The sequence below is a fragment of the Osmia bicornis genome, chromosome 3, assembly GCF_907164935.1.
Source record: "Osmia bicornis bicornis chromosome 3, iOsmBic2.1, whole genome shotgun sequence".
NCBI classification, from domain to species: Eukaryota; Metazoa; Arthropoda; class Insecta; order Hymenoptera; family Megachilidae; genus Osmia; species Osmia bicornis.
The window spans coordinates 9,782,033-9,805,856 of NC_060218.1; the positions used below are offsets into that span (position 1 = coordinate 9,782,033).

General features: G+C 39.5%; 2 protein-coding genes across 2 annotated transcripts in view; one reads left to right on the plus strand and one right to left on the minus strand.

The window, feature by feature from the left end:
* The window catches only part of LOC114874308 (centrosomal protein of 290 kDa-like), a 141,699-nt gene extending 127,598 nt beyond the window's left edge, over positions 1-14,101 (plus strand). The window contains exon 25 of the transcript XR_003789090.2: positions 13,581-14,101. The gene's annotated coding sequence lies outside the window, so the exon portion shown is untranslated. The remainder of the gene's footprint in view (positions 1-13,580) is intronic.
* LOC114874312 (N-acetylneuraminate lyase B-like) overlaps positions 1-23,824 on the minus strand; it is a 64,157-nt gene that overhangs the window by 10,890 nt on the left and 29,443 nt on the right. The window lies entirely within an intron of this gene.

The window sequence follows — 23,824 nt, forward strand, 5'->3', positions numbered from 1 at the left end:
GATAACCAGTTAACACTTTCGCGATCTTTTTGTAAGGAACAGACGGAGAACCCCTCGATGTAACAACGTTGTTCTTTTTGTAAGGTTCAGGGTTTTTTGATGTAACGATACCGAACCAGAATGGTCCTTTGATGGTTCGTATAGTCGCCCCAGTGATAATTGCTTTCTTAGTTGTTTTATGAGGTGTTCTTTCGGTACTTCATTCCTAATTAAAGGTTTATTGCTATTATTATCATATTTGCTTGAAAGCTCCAATTTTCGTTAATTTTAACTACTGACCATTTTCGTAATGGGCAAGAATTAGTATCAATGTAAAAAAATCATGTGAAGCTTATTTTTCTTTTATACTACGATACTCATACACTTTATAGGATATCCGATAGGACGAAAATAGATGATAATGCAGCCTATTTTTAGTTTCCTAATTACACGTAACCTGTGATACTAGACGTAGCCTGATCAGGTCTCAACTAGGTCGCATGCGGTCTTCCAATAAGAAAAGGTTGCTTACCCGTGACCTATGCGATAGGTGTGACGAATGAACTCGACGGCAAAGTTCAATAATTACGTTGCAGGTTTAGGCGATACAGCAGGTGTAGAAGTTTTTCTATACAGGGTGTTCTAAAATATGAAAGTTCAAGATCAAGAGCACGTAGTATTCAAAGAAATACTCAAAACAAATAAACAAAAATTCTTAACGCATCGTCTATAAAATAAAAAATTCGTCGAAATATCGAGAGAATTGAGACGTTCTTTTAGTTAATTGCCTCGAGGATCGATGTAGGAGGAAGACGAAGAGGACGTAGCCAGGTTTGCGGGTGAATCGTCCGCATCACGATACAAGTCCACGGTGGATGTAAAATTAGAGGTGGCCGTACATCGGGCTTCAATAGCGTGGCTGTGAATGAACTATGACGTAGATTCGTAGAATGCAACGAACCGCCTACACGCGACCGATCGCAAAATTTATTTTACCCTGGCGACATTGACGTCAGAGGCTTAAAAGGACGACTATTTATCTGAACTGTATTTTCAGATACAATTCAATCACGCCGTACGTGACTGATTCGATCGCAGATTCTTCCATTGAAATGATAATTTGACAATGCGATAAATTTGTACACAAGCTCCTTGAAAACCTGTTCGTTTTATTTCCGCTTGTAAGACACCGATCGAATCGATACGAACTCGATTATTCTAGATCTCGCAGACCCCTCTCTGTCATATCGCAACGATTACTCCGTTTTTTCTCATTTCTTCTTTTTTTTTTTAACCTTCCGAACGAGTCGCGCGTAAGAATCTTCGCGAGTTTCTGCAATGCAAATGCAACGTGACCAATGTCAAGGCTCAGCCTGCAGCCGGTAGCTGCGACAAATCTCGCGTGTTAGCTAACATAATTCCATCAAGATGTCGAACAAAGATACCGTAATATTACGCGATTTTTCAATTTCATCTATTTTTAATTTATTACCGTTATTATTAACGGCAGAGGCTAGTCAAATATAACAGTAAACTTGACCGTCGAAAAAAATCGAAGGCTGCTTATCGAGTGTAATTTAGTCGCGCGTCCGCGAAACCAGAGTTTCCTAAACATTGTTGACTCGAGATTACCGATATCAAAATCTCGTGATTAGCGATATCAAGTATTTGGTATATTCCGAGATACTCCTTTAGGATTGTTCTTTTTTATCAAATAAAAATTGTCAAGTGTTTCATCGAAAGATTCGAAATCATAAATCTTGTTGAAAAGAAATCATTTTTTCGTTGTATTAAATGGAAACTTTGAGATTGCATACTGCTCTCAGAAGATACAGTTTCCTGCGTCCATAACTACTCCCGTTTTGTTTGCAAAATACTTTATCGAAAAGGGTCGCAGGTACTTTGGCATCGTCCTAAAAAAAATTATCTTCATTTAGACGTTCAAAAACGTGTTTGTTTAATTTAAAAACATAAATTAGAAATAGATTTTCTTGCAGATTTTTTTTGGCTGTCGAGGAACCGCGTAAAAGAGGAAATGTGATGAATCATTCATGCTGATAAAAATTAAACAGCTATCTTTTTCTTCTCCTCGATTTCAATCTCGATACAGATTTGGAGATTGCGTTGCTTTTTTGTTCACCAAGTCAATCAGGTGTCAGTCGGTGGTAAATATTCATCGAATTCACCTATGTACGTTTGTTGCGTGTTAACCACGGACCCACGACTCGTGTTGTATAACACTAATCGGAACATTGTTACCTGTTCAGTATGTTAATATTCCATTTTTTTTACTGAAAAACGATCACCTGATGATCCTAACGTCACGCTTGCGATGATACCATTGAGTTCAAGTTGACGCTGTCAATTCAACGTTGACGACTCGACGCTATCGACTTGACGCTGACAATTCAACCATTACAATTCGACGCTGACGACTCGACGCTGACAATTCAACCATGACAATTCTACGCTTACAATTCGACGCTGACGACTGGACGCTGACGACTCGACGCTATTGACTCGACGCTGACAATTCTACGCTGATGACTCGACGCTATTGACTTGACGCTGACAATTCAACGATGATAATTCTATGCTTACAATTCGACGCTGACGACTCGACGCTGACGACTCGACGCTATTGACTTAACGCTGACAATTCGACGATGATAATTCTATGCTTACAATTCGACGCTGACGACTCGACGCTGACGACTCGACGCTGACGACTCGACGCTGACAATTCAACCATGACAATTCTACGCTTACAATTCGACGCTGACGACTGGACGCTGACGACTCGACGCTATTGACTCGACGCTGACAATTCTACGCTGATGACTCGACGCTATTGACTTGACGCTGACAATTCAACGATGATAATTCTATGCTTACAATTCGACGCTGACGACTCGACGCTGACGACTCGACGCTATTGACTTAACGCTGACAATTCGACGATGATAATTCTATGCTTACAATTCGACGCTGACGACTCGACGCTGACGACTCGACGCTGACGACTCGACGCTGACAATTCAACCATGACAATTCTACGCTTACAATTCGACGCTGACGACTGGACGCTGACGACTCGACGCTATTGACTCGACGCTGACAATTCTACGCTGATGACTCGACGCTATTGACTTGACGCTGACAATTCAACGATGATAATTCTATGCTTACAATTCGACGCTGACGACTCGACGCTGACGACTCGACGCTATTGACTTAACGCTGACAATTCGACGATGATAATTCTATGCTTACAATTCGACGCTGACGACTCGACGCTGACGACTCGACGCTGACGACTCGACGCTGACAATTCAACCATGACAATTCTACGCTTACAATTCGACGCTGACGACTGGACGCTGACGACTCGACGCTATTGACTCGACGCTGACAATTCTACGCTGATGACTCGACGCTATTGACTTGACGCTGACAATTCAACGATGATAATTCTATGCTTACAATTCGACGCTGACGACTCGACGCTGACGACTCGACGCTATTGACTTAACGCTGACAATTCGACGATGATAATTCTATGCTTACAATTCGACGCTGACGACTCGACGCTGACGACTCGACGCTAATGACTTGACGCTGACAATTTGACATTGACAATTGTACGCTTACAATTTGACGCTGACGATTCGACGCTGAAAATTCAACGCTGGCAACTCGACGCTGACAGTTCTAAGCTGACAACTCGACGCTAACAACTCGACGCTGCCAATTCTACGGTGACGATTGGACGCTGGCTACTCGCCACTAAAAATTCTACGCTTCCTATTAGCCATTAACATCTCGACGCTATTGACTCCACGCTAAAGACTAATAAATCACCGACGACAATTCATAGTGTCCATCCTCTTTTTTTTCTCCGCTCAACACTACCTAGACAACACAGATGCCTAGATTAGAGCAAATACGAGAAAGACGTATATCAATAAAGAACATAAAGTAGCGACACTCGATGTCGTTTTGCCATTGGTCGTCGAAAATCCGTGAAGATGCGTCTGTTCCAGGAAGTAGGAGCCACAGGGATCATCGACCCTTCACGGCTATTTCAGTTATTTTGCAGCATGCAGCTATTTTAAATACATATTGTGGAGTAGAGGCGTACGAGCATGAAGCATACGAAGCCGGTAAGGACAGCGGAAGAGAGACGTAGCCAGGGATTGAAGAAGGGAGGAACGAGAAAGAAAGGGTGAAGAAGGGGGAGGAAGATAGAGAGCGTGACGGAGGGAAAGAGGAAGATGGCACGGGGTGGAGAGGAGCAAACGTAGATCGAGAAAGAAGGAAACGAGGTGCTGGTGGAACGAGCAAAATGGCGAAACTGAGATAGATATACAGGGTGTTCTATGTAACTGGGACAGGCTTCATCCTTAATCCTTTAACTTCCAAACAATGTCAAATTTTCATCGTTTCACTTACAAATGATGAATAACATAATGCAATATTTGTTGAATTAACAATAAAGATGTATAAGAGTCTCAGCAGAAAGATATGCAGTTGCACTTTTCTTATGCACCAATGGACAAAAGTGCATAAACTTAATATCAGAATATACATCACTCACCACCATTTAATTTTCCATATTTTATTTATTTATTTCTCAAATTTCTTTTTACTTTGAACGTGTAAAATATCCAAAGGTACTGTTTGCCCCAATTATATGAATCACCCTGTATACCCAGTAAACTTGGAAATGTCTGAATAAAAGTAGAATGTATTGTGCTTATTGAATCTAGCTCAATAGTCTGCAGGCTATGACAATGAAAAGATTGTATTCTCCATCTAAACAACTAATGATGGTAGGCAAATTTTAATATTGCCTTAAAATTATTTTTAATGTTATCACGAATACCCTGTATAAAGAGAGAAAGAGTGAGAGGGAGAGATAGGAGTAGCGGAAAAGATGGGGTGGGGATGAGGACATCTCTCCTTGGAGGGAAAAGCAGGGAGAGTAACAGTGAGAGAGGCCAGAGGGGTTGGTATTTATAGCCAGCCCCGTCGACGTCGACGTCGTCGTTGTCGTCGTCGTCGGCGGCGTCGTCGCCGTTGTCATCGTCGTCAGTCTTGACTCCTTGGTGAAATTCAGAGAGGGGTGCATCCTCTCTCTCCCTATCCCTGCCCCTCCTACCAGTCGGTCTGTTAAAGGAATTTCCTATGATTAGAATGAGTATTTCTATACGACGCCCTGAACTCTCCTCCTATATGTGTCTTAGGACCAGAATAATCTATGCTCGAGACTCTGCTCGGACATGATAGGTTCCTCCTTGGATCGCATCGATTATGTGCTCGATCGAATTCAGTCATCCTGTCTGATGAAGACACCTTCATCGTCATGAGAATCACTGGGGTCTGAAATTTTCTAGATATAATTGAATAATTAATAGAAAAATGAAGAATGGACGAAGTAGAAGGCTTAAATGGGAAAAATTACAAATTTGGAAGTGTCATGAATTTTCAGTCTTAATCTTTATTGATCATCAATTGGCTACTCAACAGCCAGTGCAATGCACACGTGCTGAAACATCCAAGCCGTCGACGAACAATTGACAAACGGAAGCTGAAGAACAATCCCGAGTACAACGGCGAAGAGACATGGATCAAAGGGATTCCCGTGAAAGGGTGAGAGAAGAGAGAGCCGAGAAGTTGAAGAAGCGACGTACAGACGTCTAACAATTTATAAAGCGGTAGAATGTTCTCTCTTTCTCGTCTGTTGTCGTGTTGTGCTCGCTGGTCCCTCTCTTCAGAACCTGACGAACGCATACCGTAGGAGTTAGCATAATTGACTGCGTACGTTAATCGAGCGGTCATGGAAGAATGCCCGCGAACGTTTCGAGCTGCTCTTGCTCCCCGGGACGGCATTATTTTCAAGCACTCCCGAGTGAAACGAGTTAAAGGAAAGAAAAGCAGAGCGAGGCGAGGCGAGGCGAGGCAGGCCGATGCAAGGCGAACGGCAGCCAAACTAACAAGCTGGAATGCAACGCAGCGAACGACGCGGGTCACCGTTTTCTTTGCGGTACCACGAGTAGAAAGGTGGATGCGCGTCCTTATTTTACAGTGTCGTGCCTCTTCACGGTCACTTGCGGCTCGTGTAAGTTGACCGAACCGCGAATCGTAAACGAACTGCGATTCGAGAACGAATCACTGCTCGATTTCAGGCACTGATTAACCCGTTACCTCTTCTTCGGTATCGTTTTTCTCTCTATATCGAAGTCCCTAGATTCTTGCAACCCTGATCGTTTTAGGTTAGGACGCCATTTTGAATACATCAGTTGTTCTAACCTAACTTTTTCCTCACTGGACGATTTCAGGCAGTGATTAACCCGTTATCCCTTCTTCCATACCGTTTTTCTCCCTATATCAAAGGTTTCAGATTTTTGCAACCCTGATCGTTTTAGGTTAGGACGCCATTTTGAATACATCAGTTGTTCTAACCTAACTTTTTCCTCACTGGACGATTTCAGGCAGTGATTAACCCTTTATCCCTTCTTCCATACCGTTTTTCTCCCTATATCAAAGGTTTCAGATTTTTGCAACCCTGATCGTTTTAGGTTAGGACGCCATTTTGAATACATCGGTTGTTCTAACCTAACTTTTTCCTCGCTGGACGATTTCAGGCAGTGATTAACCCGTTATCCCTTCTTCCATACCGTTTTTCTCCCTATATCAAAGGTTTCAGATTTTTGCAACCCTGATCGTTTTAGGTTAGGACGCCATTTTGAATACATCAGTTGTTCTAACCTAACTTTTTCCTCACTGGACGATTTCAGGCAGTGATTAACCCGTTATCCCTTCTTCCATACCGTTTTTCTCCCTATATCAAAGGTTTCAGATTTTTGCAACCCTGATCGTTTTAGGTTAGGACGCCATTTTGAATACATCAGTTGTTCTAACCTAACTTTTTCCTCACTGGACGATTTCAGGCAGTGATTAACCCTTTATCCCTTCTTCCATACCGTTGTTCTCCCTATATCAAAATCCCTAAATTCTTACAACCCTGATTGTTTTAGGTTAAGACACCATTTTAAGTACACCAATTTTCTAACCTAACTTTTTCCTCTGTCTGACAATGAGATAAATTAATCTCCTACTCAATCTCATTCACAAAAATCTATCAAGCAAATCTTATAATTAGACTACATCACTATTCTTCCCCTCGTTTCTTTTTTCCTTTTTCTTTCATCTAAGAGAAGATGATATAGTTTGAAATTTCCCGCGTGAATTCCATCAGATTGACTTCCTTTCCCCTCGATTTACCGTGCAACCATGTATCGATGAATATCCACCCACTTTAGCATGGAACGGAAGGAAGCCTTCCAAATGGAAAGTTGGCAGCGGGGACGCGCGAACGAGCACGCCTATCCCTCCAGAACATCGTGTTGGACGGAACATCGGCGTTAACGAGCGCAGCGAACGTCGTCGAGTGTGGAACAAATTAGTTGGTAACCCCCGGGGCGCGAGATCATCGTCGCGGTCATTAGTATGCCGCGACTGAGAAGATTCTCCGCGAATCAATTGGACGATGAGGTTCGCTGATGATAAAAACACTGCCTCCGAGCATCTTCAGAATGGCAACGTTGCGAACCTTCTGTGTATACGATAATATTTTCTGACCAGAGATCGTTCATCTCTCACCCCAGTGTCAGACGAGCTACAGAGTATCCGGGAAGTACAGATCAGTGCTGCACAAGAGTTTGCCCTAGTGGCAGTATCGTACACTGCCGGGCATGATAGCCTTCTGTAGAAACCCCACCATTCGCAATTGTATTTAAGATTAATTTAAGGATTACAATTATTTTCAGTAGACTCTCGATATATCACCACCTAAGCTACTTCTCCTTCCAATATAAACAGGAACGAATGACGAATTCCGACATAGACATTTTGTAATGGCCGTCGCAGTAACAAAGTGTTCATGACGAATTTTCTTCCCAGACTGACTCACTTCTGCCATTTTCTTGCCCTTGCGATCATAAAAGCAGGTAAGGCAATAAAGACATCTGCAAACGAAACGGTAAAGTGACCGTACCGGGAAAACCTAAGGAACTTTGTGCGGTATAGTCCGGTGTGGAGATACAGTGCGGTCGTAAAGTAAAGCGTGGAGCGGAGATATGTACTTATTGTTGTAGTCGTGGCCAGGGCCGTACCGTCGCATACTGTTTTGTTATTGCTAATAAAATTACTTAAAAATAATTTACACTAGAAATAGTAAATTAATTTCTAGTTTACATCGAATGGTCGTGAATTAGACTGAAATTTCTTATCTTACCAAAAGTTGTCTTTCGATCCTTGAATTTCATATTCTTTCATACTTGAATGATTTTTCCATAATAGGTACTATATCTCGCGCAGACAAATATTCGTTCTATAGAGTTTGTGACCGTAGCTATGATGGGCCTGTATTGAAGAGTATGGCGTGACAATTTGGCGACAGGGTTCTCGTTTCTTCTATTTTGGGGTAAGTAATGGAAGTATGTTAAGATTGATTTCAGTAGTCTTTCAATGACATATTTTGTCAAATATTAATCAATGCACTAAATTTTGAAATTTTATTACATGAAATATTTCTGTTTATTCATTTCTAGGAAATCTCTGCGAAAATTTATTCCATAATATTCACATAACAACGTTGTGAATTCCAAAATAATACAAATGATTTTTTTTTTTAAATTCTATATAATTCAGATTTAAAAATTACAAAACAATATCCGCAGTTTCAAATAATTTGAATGGCAGATTTACCGTATTATTTTATGATGAATTATTATTCTTCGAAATGAAATACTGTAGAATTGTATGAAATATTTTATAAAATTAATGGATATCATAATAAATGATTTTCATGAAAATTTACACTGAAAAATGAAATATTTATAAGGCTTATAAGACTCTTAACTCCTACATTTGCCAATCAATATACCAATTGCATATCGATTCTTTCTACATCTGTCACTCGATAATATTCGAGTGTCACATCTGCACAACCGAATGCAGACTAAATACAATAGTTGAAATATTTAGTGGCACGTAAGAATCGTAATCGATTCGAGACACGACGAAACACACCGCTTTCTTCCAACAACTTGTATCCCTTTCACCGTGGTTTTGCTCCTCGTCGTCGTCGTACAGGCTACCCTCTTTTTATGGGCATACCCAGACCTTTCCGTTTTCTTCAACCGATAGAAATACATAGTTTACGTAACTGGCATAGTTTACATAATCGCGAACAATGAAACAATTGGTATTGCTAACGTGGTCATTGAAAAGCGATTTGTTCAGCATCGCCGAAACAATGTTACGGATTACTTAATCATTGGACCAATCACCTGATACTCAATAGACCTAGATTTTATTGATGATTCTGATTCATTCAGGTGTAAATCTGTTATGAAATCTTGATTTTGGTCAATGCAATTTGTCTTTAATTTCTGAGAATTAATTTTAATTATCAAGTAGAGCGATGGATCAATTTTATTTTAATATAAAACAGAAAATATTTTAAGACAGATTAAATATTAATTATTTTTATTAATTGAAAATTGACAAGAATATTAAATTAATATTAATTTACATTAATAGAAAAGAACAGAAAATCGACAGTAACGAGAAAAGCACATTTCATTCCCTTCGTTCTCGAGGGTTACATCAAGGTAAAACCAGGAAGTTACTTTTCAAACACCCTGTGTACCTCTCCTTTTCCCTTTGTCTCACTTTCTCGGCCGATCTGCCGGTATAGAACCGTCGGTTTATCTCTTTCTAACCAAATGCTTTTGTCGGTCATTCGTCTCTTTCCCTACCACCGTAGGCCCTTCTCGCCCAACGATCCTAACCCCTAACCAAAACCTGCACCCCCGTTACACTCGACTCGTGAAAGGTTTCCCTCTTTCCCTTCGCCACACCACCTCCGCTTCATCTTCTTGTCCTCCTCGTCGTCGTCATCGTCGTCGTCGTCGTCGTCGTCGTCCTCACGTCAGTGTCGTCGTTGGGGCTGTGAAAGTTGGGATAGTTGAACTATGAAAATTTCGAATTCCAATTCCATTATTCGAATATCGGAGTATTTGGGGATTTGAGTAATTTACGGCTTGAGTATTTGAGTAGGTATTTGGGTATTTTGACTACTTGGGGATTTGAATATTTGAGCACTTGGAGATTTGAGTGATTTGGGATTCCAGTATTTGAGTATTTAACTACTTTCGGATTTGAGTAATTTGAGTACTTGGAAATTTAAGTATTTTAGAATTTGAGTGCTTGAGTATTTGAATACTTGGGTGTTTGAACATTTAAGTATTTGAATATTTAAGCAATTGGGTATTTGAATATAGGGATATTGGATATTCGAATATTTTAATATTTGAGCATTCGGATTTTCCTAACAACCCCAGTCGCGGTCGTCGTTCGCTCTTACTCCACCCTCTGAACGTGGCAGAATTCTATGCTCCTTTTCCAGGAGAAGAGGAGAGAAGTTCCTCTTTCCCTTCTGCTTCTCCCAAATCGCATTCCTCTCGTCTCTCTAAGCCATTTTCAACGCTCTCCTTTTCCATCGAGTATCGAGCTGCATAAGCTTGTCTCACCCTCGTCCCCTTTTCCTTCTCCATCTTTGTTCAGTAACCAGAATTTTCCCTATTCCTTCTTTTTCTATCTTCAAGGCACTTCGACTCGCCCTGCTCTCCCATTTCTTGGAAAAGTTCCGTGCTTTCTGCCCGGCCGTTCCTTCTTCGCCATACTTTTCCACGCTGCCACGGAATCCAACTCGCTTTCCCCCCTTTTTTTTCTTCCTTTTATTCCTCCCTATATATATATATGTAAGTGTGTGTTTGAAGGGAGTAAAAGAAAGACAAGGGCAATCTTGTCCTTTTAGCTAAAAGAAGACTTTTGAAAAATATCCATTTTCATGAAATTCCAGTTATTGATGGAACATTAGCTTCGTGGAGGCTACCAGATTCTTCAGCTTGTAAATCGTCCAGGTTATATCGAACAGATTAGTCAGAGACTAAAGACAGGAAAATGGTTCTGAGAATATCGTGTACCTGCTTTAAACGCCACGTCACACATTTTTCGGTGGTGCATAAACTTCCACAGGAAGTCACCAATTTTGTGAAGAAAAATCTTGTTCTCATAAGTATGAGTAGACAATGTCCTTCAGGGTGGAATCCAGAACTTTTGATTTCTAAAAATTTTGAATTAAAAATTGGACAGCTAATAAAGGTGCATTATTAAAATAAAATTTCAATAACATTAGACGCTTTTCATTCGACCATCCTCTGATGTTTTGAATCACCTGTTTAAAATTTTCTCTTTACTACGACGATCAGTTGGTCGTCCATTTATTCCAATTTTACCTTTATCCATCATCTTGTCGATTTAGTCGACGCGTTTCCATTTACAATTAAAAAATGATCTGATGTACATTGCTGAACGCCCGCATCGACATTCCCTCTCCATCCGTGCATGCTCATTTCATTTCCAGAAATTCAAATTCTCCCCCGGAGTTAACGTGCATCTTATCGATGTTTCGTATACGTTATCGATGAGATTCGTAGCCGAGAATCGGTTCTCCATACACAAAGGATCCCCATGGAAAATTTGATTCGATCATTTCGCTTGCCGGACGGCAGTCCCTTCGATTTCGCTTCGAAACACAATTTCCGTCCGCGCACAATTGCTATTATTTTCCTGTTTCAGGGGCCGTTCAATATTTTTGGCTGTTCTAAAGCCTCTGCTGGCCCTCCATTCTGTTTTTTTTTTTAAATCTATTTTCCTCGTGATGCTGTAAACATTTTATAGTAATTTTGAAAGTCGAGAACATCGTCTAGCTCGGTTTAGAAACTCATCGCTTAATAATTATTAATTTAGTTCATATTAATCTAATAATATAGACAAAATGAGATTTTTTAAATAATGTTAATTCTCGATCATAATAAAATGAATACAATACGGTTGAGTTTACTGAAAATAAATGTTCAAAGTGTCGAAGGGTTAATACGACCATTTCTCCCGATACAAAAGGCTTGGAAAACATTTTCAAACCGATTAGATACATTTCTCGAGAGAAATAAGCAAGCTTACTTCCGTTGGTTGCATCCTAATAATCGAACAAATACAGCATCATCTTCAAACGATGCACTTTCCCTTTGGGCCCTTTCATCTTTCCTCCAAATCCGCCCTTTTTCCTCGTTCCCTTCTTTTCTTCGCTGGCTTCGCGCCTAATTTAGCTGGCACTATACTCGCGAGCAGGACAAATAATTACGGGGCCAAACCGTGGCTCATTGTCGTCGCTGAACTCTGCTCGATGCCGAGTAATCGTTGGTATCATAATTGGATCGAGCATTGCGACCGGGAAATGCATGCATTTCACTGACTAATTGGGAGAGGGGGCCTATCATGCTTTCTATTTTTCATCAATTAACGTATAGGGGTTGATGACATTTGCCACTGAAAGGTATTAAAAGTTATTTGTCAGCTTGTACAAATTAGCAAAAATAAGTTCGAAATGTAAGAAAAATAAGATTTTATAGATTTCTTATTTGAAAATTAGAAATAAAATTTTATAGAAATGGAAAATTAATCTCTACGATCTAAAAAGTTGTCCCATGCAAATGGGCCAAGCTGTTGAAAACGTTATTGAGTATCATGGATCAGAATGATTCTTCGTGGATCATTGTCCCAGAGGCTGCACTTTCTAGTTCAAAGGTTAAGATAAACTTGTGGATGACTAACGAGGAATTAGTCATTGCACGAAATAATGAATCCGAATAAATAGAAGAGACTTCGAAGCTTCTCGTTAAACTTAGGGTTTTGTGAAACGATTCGTGACGAAAAATTTGAAACACAATGGTGTCGAGGGGAAAATTTTTTTTATCAGCATCGAATGGATCGGACAACTTTGACCATCGTGATTGGTTTCATCGCCTCTGGATCGATACGAAAGCCCTTTCGTCTCACTTTGATGCAGGGGTGGTTTGATGCAGACTAATGGATGATTCTTGTGAATCCTATGTTTTTAGAAATTGTTTTATTAATAGGCACTCTATCCCATAAATTGATAGTAGGATAATATAATTATCTAAATATTATTTAAAAAATAACACGAATATTGGTGCTATTAAAATATAGTGACAGAAAGGGGAGTAGAACATAATAATCTTAATCTAATAATCAGTTTCTACAGAATCAACAAACGATTAATTAACAAGTGATGGATGATATAATAATTGGCGTTAAATTGTAGGCGTAACTGATTTATCATCTTCCCTGAAATGCATTTGAAAAACTGCTAAAGCTTCTTTTAATGATCCTCGTGATGATTCTAGTATCTCAATCTTTCTAAAATAGGGCAATTAAAAGAGTGCATCGGTGGATCTAGAATCATCACGAGTCATCCTGATGGCTCAGAAAAAAACACAGGGTACAATAAAAGAAGATTGAGATCTTTTATTTTTCTTATTCATAATACATTTGTTAATATTTTATTCATATTTTACTTCTTCCACCACTTAATTCTAGTACGACTGTAAAACCTGATCCATTACTAATGGAACACTCTGTATTTCCTAGGCTTGCATTATTTACAGAAACAGCAAAGGAATGGAAGTTTCTGCGAGCATCTCGTGTAATTAAACCATCTGGAAGGATAGGATGGAAGAAATGAAATTGGCGACTTGTAACGCGGAGCTTCCTGGTTGGGAACAGGGATGTTACGTAGTAAGGACTCCTTTTATCCGTCGAAGATTCTGTAAAGACGAAACTCTACTCTTCTGGTCGGTTACTGCGCAGTATACATATACCAATAACTGGAACAAAGCCCACTTTGAAAGACGGCCCCAACAGCACCGGTTGAATGGACAGCTCACAGCTTTGGGGAGTGGGAGCCAGTCGGCGGCCGGGTGCTTGAATCATCCCTTGCTGCTAAACATCCCCCTATAGCTTCACGGGGGGGGGGGGGGGGGGCTTTTACACGGGGTGAACTCGTGTTTATCTGCAGGGTGTACTTAGGTAGACCCGCGCAATATCCACAAAATCATTTGCTTGTATTATCTGGTTAACTGGCCACGAAACTTTTTCATTTACACCAACCACGACTGCGCTCTTTTTCGTCTGAAAAATTTAATTTTCTTCTATGCTCTTTCTTATCACTTTTATTTTCGTTTAGATCATTTTTCCGGAGGGTTCAATGTACGAATTAACAGAAAGAAGGTTGCGATTTGGAATCATTGAATTTTTAATCCTCGAATAAGGGATTCAAATTTCTCGTCTTTCTTTTATCCTCTGGATATTATTTATCACGAGACGGGTTTATTTTGGAAAAAAATGTCTAATCGTACATTTTTATCGAAGGAAGAATCAGTTGCCTCTGGACATAAACCTTCTAAAAACCGATTGACATTGCTTCTTGGTGGAAACATAGCTGGTGATATAAAATTGAAATCTATGTTAGTTTATGAAGCAAAAAATCCCAGAGCATTGAAAGGGAAAGATAAAGAATTTCTTCCAGTCATTTGGAAATCAAATAAAAAAACCTGGGTTACTGCGTTAGCCAGCAGTTAAGCAACATTGTAAAGATAAAAATGTACAATTTAAAGCATTATTAATCTTAGACAATGCGGGAATCAAAGTTATGTTTCTTCCTTCCAATACTACCTGCCTCACACAGCCCATGGACCAAACAGTGATAGGTACGTTTAAACGATATTATATGAGGATTATTAACCCTCGAACGATGCAGGGTGAATCCTGACCGAAATGTATAAAAATATCTGAAATTCAAACGGCGTTGGATGAATTGTGCAGAAAGGATAGAAAACGCTTTGTTGGCAAAGCTCGAGTTGCGCGTTATTAAAATTACAGGTCAAGAATAACTTGCTACCGTATAAGTCCGTCGCCCTCAACTGCTTCCCCAGGACAACCTTGCCGACGCCGAGCGGCGCATGCAACTGATGCAACTACAACGACGACAATTTGCAAATGACCGCTCATGCTTATTACCCGCGGCCGTAAAACAAATAATCTTTTCGCGTGCAGGCTTGATACGCGATCACTGCTCATCCGCCAGCCGCGGATACGATGATATAAAATCAAGTGCAACAACGCACCGGTATCGTTTCACGGAGGGAAGAACATTAAAGATACGTAAAATGTTGCATGGTATCTTGATAAAATCCAACGCGAATATTTTCATCAATTTTTTTTCCCTCCGTAAACTTGTCAAACAATGGTTATTGAATTTCGAAGTTGACCTTCGATCAGAGATTCGATGAAAATTGTAAATATTTATCATTGCAGCGTATTACAGAGAATGTGATAAAATAAGTAAAATAATTAATTTATTAATTAATTGTAAAATTGTCCCACCTTAGTTTAAAATGAATAAACAACGAAGGATGTCGGTATAAATAGAATGATCCTTGATAAATTATTTTTTAAACATTCATGGAAGCATATATAATTACGAGATCGATAATTTAAAATGTAAAATTGGATCTCTTTAAAATAGATACTGTATCGAGGTACCTTGGTTGATCGACGAAGCGAGCAACGCGATAAGTATTCGAAAATCGTCGTCGAATGGGTGTCCGGTTTCGAACAAAAACGTTAAGCACAATTTCCAAAATGATTCAGAGCCCGATAAAATTTCGAACGATACCGTTTATCTGGCTGTTTCGAAACGTCGAATGATACGATCTGCTGTATGATCGAGAGCGACGATAGCCTAGCTGCAAAAAAAAAAAATACCGGAAAGCAATGAGGCAAAAATTTCACGAAAATTCATAATTTTGAAAATATTCTCAGTTCTTTGTTGCCCGATATGCGTGCGCGTTCGCAATGAATTTATGCGGCGGGCAGAAACGCGCGCGCACGCCAACACGGATATAGTTATCCGCGTACCAGCCGTTATTCACATGGTAATCAGAGTGTTAAGCAATAAATTACCTGCATTACTGGGGAATATCGATTCGGCTAGAGAAGAGGGCGTACTCGGTCGCTGCAGTCCAATGCAGCTTTGCTTGTGCCAAAGGTGAAGTGCTCTGCACCCTTAACTTCCTTCGGAATACAAGTTTTTCAACTTAACTTTATAACGAAGAAATGGCACATCGCAATAAACCACGTCGTTGTCCCCGTTTTGCAACTTAAAATTTAATATTAAAATTTTTTTACAAGTACCTGTAGATATTCTAAGAAAATTCTAAATGTCATAAATAAACATTTTTACTTATTAAAAAGAGAGCAATTACAACCGACGAAAAAACAATTTATGCCGACAAACAATAATTAAAATTCTTAACTGACGAAATGTTTTCAATCGAATCAGCGATTTTGATGAAAAATTCATTAAATATAACCATCAATTAACACCGAGCGACACGTTTTTACGCGATCGACATTGATCTTTGACACGTGGTGATGTCGTCACACCGATTCCCACCCTTCTTTGAAAACGTATCGCATATTATAATTCGCGCGTAAGGTGGTCACGGTGCATCGATGCGCGGTGCGGCTGCGCAGCGGTGTCCTTCGAAGGCTGCAAGCGTTCTAGTGCGCAGCCGCAGTAAATCATTATGTCGCATGGCGCGTTATCCGCACCACTGCGAGCGGCCTCCGCGCGTCAAAATATTGTTACTGGATTGATAATTAACTGAGATTCCAGGCCTCCGTGAGAGTTGACGAGAAATCGCAGAGAGATGGTCGGAGTCACGGACGAAAGAGGTTCGCGCGATGATACAGGTTAGGTGAAGATTAATGCATTATTGCATTTGATTTGAAAACAAGGATAAATAGGAGATTTTAAATAGAATTTTATCTAGAATGATACTTTTTAATCTTATACTTTATAGTCAATATTTTTAGGTTTCCTGAAAATTTAATGGCTAACGTGAAAATTATTTTTTTTTTTAAAATATATTATTAATGATTTTTAAACTTCTTTATTTCTATTTCAAAATTAATAGCTGGGCACCAGTGGAAGAAAGAAAATTTATAATTGCTAGATTAAAATTTTGAATGTTACCGAATTTTATATTCAAACTATAGTAGTTTACTATCTTTTTGAAATTACCAGTCTTAATAGTCTTTGAAGTTTACGCTCGGATAGCCACTGATTTCGAGGAATAATAATATTACACGTCATATCCTCGTCACCTTGACCGATATTTCCAAGACGTTGTAATCTTATTTAATGTTATCTTTACAAACGTTGTTCAGGTACACTCGGATTAGCAGCAGTATTGCTGGAACTATCGAAAGCATTAATCCATTTGAATACAGTATTCCTAATATAAAACAAAATGCATTTTAATTATCCTTAGTTACATAAAATTGAATTTACATAGATTGGACGCTTTCAATATATGTATTTATTATCGTTGTCAGTTTAATACAATTATGAATTGACTCGATTCGAACAACAATCCTTATCCTTTCATCAAACATCGAATTCGGTCCCAAAACGCAGATCATACTAGCGATTCGTCATTAATTCGTGGTCCAATCAAACTGCATCCAAACGCTGTTCAACACGACAGAAACACTAATCCTGACTGTATGTTCATTGATTTAAAGAGCTCAGGAGATTCGTCAGTCTCGTAATCCCAACATCAATATAAATCAAACCAAACCATCTGTATTACGTAAATTTTCCTATCCTCTATTTATAGATCTCTACTTTTCTTCATCAATTATTATTGTACTACATTGTAAACTGGCAACGATGTTTACTGCGAAGTAATCCTTCTACCAACTGATTGTTAATTACAAAAGGATTAGTACACGTCTATTTAGCGGAATTATAATCGAATCAAGATAGGATATAGATCATCCATTGAACGGTGGATCCTGGGACAATCGTGAACCAAACCTACCGAATGTAAATATACAAGGGTGCTTTAATTAAAATTAGACACTCAAACTTTTTAATGAGAAATTTTCTTACATTGAGAAAAAAATAATTTAACGTTTAGAAAATGAAAGTGAAAAGGAATCCAACGATGGATCGTCGAGGTTGTTTGTCACAGTCGAAAATATAATACGTATGTGTGTGATCGGTTGACACAATCGATTGAACCGTGACGATAATTGAATATCTGTTTGAACTCGCATAGCAAGACGGACAAAGATCGTGTGCTATCGCAATTGTTATTTAACTGACTGCCAGTTGACTGGGTGGCTTTAGCGATGAAGATCGAGGGATTCTCGTCGAAACAACTTACCTGAGATACGCAAACCGAAAAGTGTCATTTATTTCACAAGTAATAATTATTATTCATAAAGAATAATTTTCCTCGCTTGTATCGCACATTTCAAACGTTACTTCGTAATCAGTAATGCAATGAATTTTCCTCAATTTCCTAGAAAATTGCATATCGCGCCTCGTTTTTAATCTATATAATTAACAACGATGATTCGCCTATCTTTCAGCTTATCCGACCAACAACAATAGAAGTTTTTCGATAGCAGTGCTAACTAAAACATAAGTTTACATTAGCTTTGCATACATAAGTCCGCAGAAAATACAATATTCTTGAACGAGCAATCGTTTCTCGAGCAATCACAGGAAAAAAGAAAAAGAAACAAACGGTGTCTCCTCGGGTTCCGCGTTAATTATGCATTCAGAAATCCTCCTTTGTCATATCTCGTCGAGAGAAAAGAAACGATTGTTCGCGGTTGCGTAAGTAGCGTCACATGCTCGACGCGTTATCGTCCGCGTGCGATGTGCACGCGTCGCGTCGCGAGGTAACGCGTTGACAAGCTGATCGAAGCTTCGCCGCAATGATTACACGGTTCGAAACAGTTTGCTCGAGAGTTTGAGTGATTTGTCTATGTCTATTGTATTTATCTATTCAAAAAATTCTTTCAAATATCTCCAACAGCATTGCACTCAACTCCATATTAAAAGGAAACTTAAGCCGAGGGCCCGAGAAATCTTTATCCGGTTCTAATTGCACTTTGATATAAACAATTTTTTTCTATCTTCATTTGAAAGAGATTTATAGCTCGGTTACTATCGTCTCTCTCTAGTATACCAAATGAAAACATTTTCCACTTATCGCCGGTGTGTATAAAGAAACAAATTTTCATCGAGCGCAGATAACACAGAGGTTCCTTGTCTCGGTCCCTTCCATTGGTCCTCGTTTCAGTCATTGAATGATTCAAACATTACGTCACCAGAAATTCTTAATCTATCTTCTCCATAGATCGAGCGATTCCAGTGTTCCACTATTTCTTCTGTTAATTTTGAATCGCTTTCGCAGAGACCGTTAACGTCATTCGTTGCCAAGGCTATCTCCGTCGTCGGCTATAAAGCCGAAAATGATATATCGAGCAAAAAAGATCGACGAAATTCCAGAGTTTCAGGAAACTGAATCGTGTTTCCATGGAATCGAAGTAAACAGGAGCTTTTGAATTTCGAATATTTTTCTTTTATTATTCTACAGTGAAACGGAAAGTGAAGACATTTCAGATTCTTCTTGTTGCAACTTTAGCCTTGGATCTTTATTACACCTGACTCTTAGATATAAGTAATAATGGTTCTTTTTAAAAGCACAGCATTTTGGCGGGTTTCGAGCAACGCCTCGAAAGTGGTATTGCTTCATACGCGGCTGGAAGCATCTAAAAATGGAGTAAAGGAGAAACTAACGGCCGTGGTGCAAAGGATGCAGGAAAACTGAAGAAAACGTACACCGTCGCGACTAGCCTCGAGTATCAAATCGCTTGTAGCACGAAGGACCATTTAAGGCCTCGTCGTACCATAAGCAATAGCTGTCGGTGATGAAACTCTATCTGCAATCGCGGCAGACTGAAGCGATTAACGTATTAGAAGGTTCAACTCGATCGGTTTGAACTGCAACGTCGGCAGAGGCCCGGAGCAAAAGGAGTTTTCCTCGGGCTACTGCGTTGTTTTTCCCATTTTCTATTTTTTTTTTCCCCCCGAGACCTGATTGATTGCTCGATCGCGCTACGAATTCTCCCGCGATCGCGTAATCGACAAAATTGCAACCTGTTTTCGTCAGAAGTCGACGTTGCAGAGGAAGAAACGTATATTTAAAGTTTCAGAAATCTACTATTAAATTAAAAATTAAATTTCTGTCTTCTTTGATTAATTTTTTATAAATCACGCGTCTTTCTCCAATAATTGTCTTCCAGTTGGCGGAGACAAATGGCGCGCCTCGAAGAAGGACAACTGCATCGATTGGAACGCGTCGCCAAGTGTAATCGGGCTGTTAACAGTTCGGCTTCTCGAACGTGCTCGCAAACAGGCTGCTACAGACGGATTTAAGAGCCGAGGTAAATCCTTCGAGCAAGCAACGAGCGTCACCGTTCGTAATAATGTCAAATTATGATAATCCGCGGCGCACAATGCGCGACTAGCGAATCATCGTTCATCCGTGTCTCCTACGATCGCGTAATCATAGACACGACGATTCGTGCTGCGCGCCTACAGAGGAACAGAGAGCGATTATCAATCCTGGTGTCGTGCATTTTCCATCGATGATGAATCGTAAACGTATAACGAGATCTTTAGAGACCACTGACGCTTACGATCGTCGAGCTTCCTCGCCAAATGCAACATCGACCAGGTCGCTTTCGAACAGATGCCAGATTTTATTGTTCGTAGGCGAGCGTAGTGAATTTTCGTCATAAACGGCATAGCCGAGGTCGAATTGCTTGGAAATACAGGAATTTTCAGGGAACAGATAAAGGAACATTTGCCTGCCTCTGTGCGCGGTTCGTACTTAAGGGTCGCGACAGGTAGAAGGGAAAAAAGGGCATACCGTTATACCTCGTTCTAGTGGAAGAGCCTCGGTGGTGTCCTTCGTGGACGACAAACCTCTCTTACCATTCGGCTGGGAAATTTTCAAGAAAATGAACGGAATTCCAACGGTAAGCCGCTAAGCCGAGCGTCCTTCGAGCATCGAAACGTGTTACACAGTATACAGGGTGTCCGAGCTAAAGTGTGACAGGCGTTTTATTTCGTAACTATTCATGATACGAAAAATGGTTTATATGGAAATTGCACGGTACAATGGGGCCTATCTTTTGGCGTGAACGAAAATTTATTTACATTATTAGTTTAAAACATATGATGGTCAAGTATCGTTTTTTAAATGGAACTGCATATTATTTTTCAGATCATCTGATAGTGCTTTTCAAGACGAATTTATTAAGCTTTAATGTATACACCCGATTTTAATTAATTTTCAAATTTCCCGATTTTCAGTAGATACGTCTCGGTTTGAGTAGCAACTCGTAAAAGTGGCCTTATTGTTACGGTAAGTGCCACAGCGGTGGTCTACGCTAGGAACGGCAGACCCAAAGAATAAGAAACCGCAACAATAGGGCCGTTTTTACGACTTGCTACTCAAACCAGGACGTATCCACTGAAAATCGGGAAATTTGTAAACGTTATATCTTGAAAATTAATTAAAATCGGGTGTATTCATTATAGTTTAATGAATTCGCCTTGAAAAGCACTATCACATGATCTGAAAAAAATATATAGTTCCATTTAAAAAACGAAACTTGACCATCATATCTTTTAAACTAATAATGTAAATAAATTTTCGTTCACGCCAAAACATAGACCCCATTATACCGCGCAATTTCCATACAAACAATTTTTCGTGTTATCAATAGTTACGAAATAAAACGCCTATCACACTTTAACGCGGACACCCTGTACACGCCTGGTAACCATTTTATCTTTTTCCATTTAGAGTATGCTACTGTTCATTTGTTACAATTGAATTATTAGTTTTTAATTTTCATTAGATTCTCAATAATTTGTGAATTCTTTTTCACTGTGACGTTTGAAAGTCCACTAATAATTAATTTCTCCGTGTAACACTTAATTAATATCAACACAAAATTTTCTACTAACCTTCAACAAAATTTCCCCAAAATTTTCTATGATTTTTCGAAAGCAAAAGTAATATCTTAACGCGTCAAGAGAAATTCGATTTTCATCATGAAAATTAGTAAGGTCGCTACGAGTTTAGGTTTCATCGTTAAGCACGCGCCTATATCGTTTTAATTAAACGGCTCAGCGTACGCTATTGTTTAATATGTCGTGGTGACGCCACTGGATAACTCAGTGCGGTCGTGAGAAGCCGCGCGTGCGTTTCAAAGTGCGACCGAGAAAAACAGTAAGGGGAGGAAAAAGAAAGGGCGATTAACGGAAGGGAGAAAAGGTAGGGATTGTTGGAGCGACCGAGAGAGAAACGAACGACTCCCAGGCACGGATTTAGGCGTGGGATGGTGGAGTGGTGTAAGGATGAGGGCCCTTTCGCTCTCGATGCACGGCAAATGTACTGTAGCTTCCCCGTTTGCCAACACCGCTGCGCAACGTACCAGTAATTTTTACGCACGATTATAATGTAACCCTTCTGCATTGTGCGGCCGGCATCATTTTTAACGGCGACTTTAACCCTTAAACGACGACGCACGTCTCACGTGCCGGCTTCGAATTTGTTCGTTCGTATTGCGCGCCCTTCGGAACGCCAATAGTTGATCAATAAAGGCGGGATATAATACGTATTTTGATTTTTGAATATAGAAATGAAGTTTTCAAAATAATTTAAATTAGTTTATTTTTCATTCCCACTTTACTAAATTAAAATTAGTAAATTTCATAATGTAAGAGGTTATGGCACAGACGCCATCTTGAAACTAGGACTTAGGAGTAATGCAGCTAGGGATCACTAGAATTTCAGATTAGGCATATCTTCGCATTTAAAGACAAGAAAGAGTGAACTAAAAGGACAATTGATGGAAGAAGATTAATTTTACTCAAATTATTCGTTCGTATAATGTATACCCGATTTATTAAGACGGCGTGAATTAGAAGTTCGGTATAATACGTTCACCGCTTCGAAATACTTAAACTTTCCCCTATGCCGTGAACTCAGGCTAACACCCTCCTCGACGTTTATTCTCCAGCCGACTGGGGTAAGCTTCGTGATGCATAATGGAGCTACCCGATTGATATCCAAGCAACCGTCTGAAAGTTCTACAATCTCAAATACAATGTCGGTTTAAACCGTAAACATAATGGATTAAACGCATGATGAACAGACAAAACAGAGGCTATCGAAGGTCTAATCAAAATTCATTTTTAAAACAAACAAAAACAGATATACCTTTTTTAAAATAATCGCTGAGGAAATATGAGATATGTATTTTGTGTGTTTCTTTAAAATAAATTTTAATGAGTTGGATAAATGAAAAAATAATTGCAGATCTTAGGTTTATTGCGTTTTATTTTTCATCGAATACATATATCGATATGAGTGTAACCCGCGACAAGGCAACACTGCGACCGATCTTTCGAGGCTGCCGCTGGAAAGACGCTCAAGATGACCGTGATTGTATGAAACATACACACACGTATCAATCTAAACATCCGTGACACGTAACGAGGACTCGAAGAGCAACCTCGTATTCATTGGCACACAAATACAGAAATAACGCGTAAACCGACCCATCTTTCTGTATATACGTTTCCATATACATTTACATATACATATGTCGATGTATTGAACGCGTACAGCCAAGACACTTAACGTGAAATCCCGTTTCAACATTCCCGATCTACGTCTGAATCCGTCGAAGAATACATATGTACTTTGAAATGTATTAATGGAACCAGCGTGCTTTCGAAGATGATCAAATTTATAGACCCTTTTAGAATAGATTTTCAATGAAAAAAACAGCTATACAGAAAATTGTAGAGTGATAAAGAAAAAATGATCGATAAGTTTTCGAAGAGATTTATAAGATTACCCGCAAATTGTCTAAGTAATTTCAATTTGCTCGAACTAATCGATCC